Here is a 4,153-nt window from a genome sequence, read left to right on the forward strand (position 1 = left end):
ATAAATGGATTATTAGTCTAAACATTAAAAAATGTACTTTAAAGGTTTTTATTCTCAGACGCCTACCAGACCCACCAGAACTGATCCTCAAAGGTAAAAATGTAAAATGGAATCCTGCCAGTGAAACAGTAAGATACCTAGGAATTCACCTCGATCGCCGCCTTACCTGGAATCACCATATCAACATCTAACCTAGCAATGCTATATACTATTCTAAATAGAAAATCCTAATTAAAATCAGAAGCAGCTATTCTTATTTTTAAAACAACTCTCAGGCCACTGCTGATGTATGGCTGTGAAGTCTGGGGAACGGCATCCTTTATAAAAAATAAAAAATAAAAAATTACAATTTCTTCAAAATAAAGTCGTAAGAATTGTAGTGGATATTCCTTGGTTTGTAAGAAACAGCCAATTGCATCGGGAGTTACAAATAATGACAATTGAGGATTACATCAAGAAAAGGTTCATGAAGTTCCGCTCTCAATTACCTACAGTTAAAGGAGCAGTGACCTACAACTTGGGAAACACAACCACAACCCGAAGAATGAAGCCCAGGCTGCTGCAAGACATCCTCTTCAAGTTCTATATTTATCAGTTCTGTTATTGTGACTCTAAAATTTTATTTTATCTTAATTTTTTTTTTTGTCTCCTCATCTTTTTCTTAAATTAACTTCCTTTTTTTCCCATTTGAAGTCAATTATTTATTTTATTAAATCATATCATAAATGTCATTGCTTTTGTTATTAACTTTACTTTCATCTTCATTACAGTTCTTTACCTGAAAATATTTAGATAACTATTCCCTTTTATCGGAACAAAAATACAAACCTTTTAAATATTATCCTAACCTAATCACTTCTCAAAACCTGTCTATTTCTTCATATCATCATCTAAAACGTCTATTCCTGTTTTTTCTATTGATTATGACAAATTTATGTACGAGTTTTGTTATTAGTAGCTCATGCAGAGATTAGATATCACTTTGATTTTACTGTTTTGCTATCAGTGCTGTCGATTCCCTCGTCCATAAAATACCCGCTCAGGGCCTTGAAAATACGTGACAAATACCCGCCACTTTACCCGCTCTTGGAGAATTATAACTGTAACTGTTTGAATGTTACAGTCATGATTGTACTGTAGCACTGGCTCTGGCATGATAGTTGATATTTTAAATAATGTCAGTGAAGCAACTGTCACATTAACTATCACATTTCTACGCCTTAACAGTGAACTATCGTACAATTTCAGTTATTGCTGCAAAAGTGTTAGCCATTACCATGACGTAGCCATTATTGTTACGATCATTATAGCATTCAAGGTCACGATAGTGTTACTGTCATGACAATAATGTAACACTGGGTATGGCGTGATCGTTAGTAGTACAAGTAACATCAGTCCACTAACATTCGCACTAACTGCCATATGTATACGTGAATTGTCACTTGACAGTGAATTTTTACAACGTACAATCTTAACTTAACCGGGACCAAAAATAATCAGCCCCAAGTCGCAAATATACATCCGACCCGTGCCTCAAAAACAAATCGGCCCAAGGAATGAGTTGATGAATTACATTCATTCCACGCCTCAAAAATAAATCAATTCTGGACCCCCAAAAGAAAATATATTTCTATATCTAAGGAAAAATAATAACTTATAAGTAATAGAAAAAGTCTCTAATGATTAATTAAAAAAAACAGTTTAAGGACTAATGCGACACCATCTATATATAACGTAAATCCATTTTATCCGAAATACTGGAAAACCCGACAATTATCCACTAAGGTGAAAAATACCGGAAAATCGGGTAAATACCCCCAAACTGGCAGCACTGTTTGCTATCAACATTGTCCCAATACATGATAGAATCGATTACGGATTTATGAGTCAGGTGATGATTATTATTTAAATATAGTACTTCCGATTTATAGATTTTTTTAGACAGTAAAGTTTATTAGATCTTATTATCACATTTTCATTCGAAAGACCTTCTTTAACGATCGTTGGATAAAGTACATGTTCCTTTTCCGCCCTTGCGTTCGTATCTATTTGTATAATTTTTATTAAGTGTCGCAGTTGTTTTTGTAAATATACTCTAGTTTACCATCCAATCAGCAATTAATTTGATCGTTACTATCTTTGGTGAGATAATAAATTTTTAAATCATTTTTGACACGCTCAATTATCGATTTATTTTAACTTTTTGGTTTTCTGGCGTACTACGTTCCCATGGAGATACAGGAAACGAAAATTTTATCTATTTTAATTAGTGCTGGGGTTAAATCATTTTCTTCCTTTAAATATTTAAACATTATTCCATTTAATTTGTTAATGTTTATGTTATTTTCAGGAACAGTTTCATTTCATAATTGTAAATCTTTAATTTAAATAATTATGTTTGGTAAAGTTTTATTTAATTTCAAAAAGAAGCTATGTAATCTTTATTTCGGGTAATTTTATAAATTTAATTCTCAAAGCAGTCCTTTTTGAGGAAAACCTTGCACTACACTTTTCGGCAGATCAGGCACTATATCAAGAGCAATCCAGAAAGAAATCTTGACTTCATTTACACGATATTGAAGCTGATTAAATGTTGACATTGGGTGTCTTTAGTCCGCCAGGGAGCTGAGAAAACATTCACAAATAAAGTGTAATTTATAAATAAAAAGAATAATATATTTTTCAATATGGTACTCCCGATAGTTAAGTGAAACTATACATCCATAGACTATACTCAATTAATTAAGAAATTGTATCTATTATACGATGGTTTAGTTGGAACTTAATTACATTGAATAGTTTTTGAGTTCCTATTCAACAAAGAACGTGGCTTGTTTAAATTATCACAAAACTTAAATTTCTTGCTTTTCTGTGCGGAAATCGGACAATAGAACATATGTACTTTTTTGATACTCTTAAGGTCAAATGTCATAACGCCCTGTATATTAGGAGAACCAAGTAGCCTTGATTAGGAATTACTAGAATTTATTTATACAATTCCTGGATGTTGGGTCATGATATTGCGAAAGATTTATTTCCGCCGTATCTAAACTTTACGTAACAATATAAATTATATATTTAGTGTAGGATATAATGTTTAACTTAGCATTTCGTTTACAATAGTTTTTTTTTTTTCTTGTAAATTCTTATTAACATTTGTGGATTTTAGGTGTTAAAAAAGGGTTTAGAGTGTTTTTGAACTCATATATAATGTATATATATATTAAATATAGCAATAAAGTTAGGAACATAAAGTTAGTTATTGTACGTTAGGACCGTTCTCACTGGTGCCTGTTGTTTTAAAATAGGCATTGTTTAATAAGCCCTCATTTTAACAGGTGATGGAATAAATATTCATTCACTCTATCCTTCAACCAAAAATTCTTTTATCATAAAACTACTGATACATAGAGATTTAAATTTATGATAAACTATGTATTTATTTATAATATAGTGCCTCTTGAAGTTAGTTTTATTTAATTAATGAAACAGCCGAATGCATGTTCATGCATCGGTTACATGCCTCTGCATTTTCTTCATAATAAGTTCCTCTACTTTGTGTGTGTTTAAACTAGAAGTTCTTTGTATTTATTTCGCTCTCTTCATTATAAGGACGATATGAAAATTCTTTGATGGTAGGTTATAATATTTTAACGTACAAGAGGGGACTACGAACGTGGGTTGAGCTATTTCAATTGAACTTTTTTTTGGTGAATCAAGGTCGAAATATAGTAGATACGTGTCCGAGAGTTCTTTCCAATGCGCCCTAGGAGCTGAGAAAAAATTTTTTTATAGAATTTTAGATTTTTTTTTTTGTTTTAATTATCGTACTCCGATTTTTCTGAAAGTGTTGAATGCTTATTATTCACCATCGATTTGTTTTAAGGTACAGAACTTTTTTTTTAGAGTCAAACCAAATCAGATTCTTTTTTGGCGTTTTCAAAGCCTTGAAACGAATTTTCATAGGAATAAAAAAATATGCGTGGCAAACTTAGCGACAACAGTCGGTACCAATTGTTCCAATAGTGTTTGCGTATCTCAACTATTAGCCAAATAAATTTTTCAGAAATGGACATTACCAGTGATGCGGCGAGAGGGATGCGCTGGGATCTTTTGAGCTCTGCTCTACCCCTCACACGTGGGGGATTGAGTG

Source organism: Halyomorpha halys, unplaced genomic scaffold (assembly GCF_000696795.3).
Source record: "Halyomorpha halys isolate HHAL.00 unplaced genomic scaffold, Hhal_1.1 Scaffold367.1, whole genome shotgun sequence".
Lineage (NCBI taxonomy): Eukaryota > Metazoa > Arthropoda > Insecta > Hemiptera > Pentatomidae > Halyomorpha > Halyomorpha halys.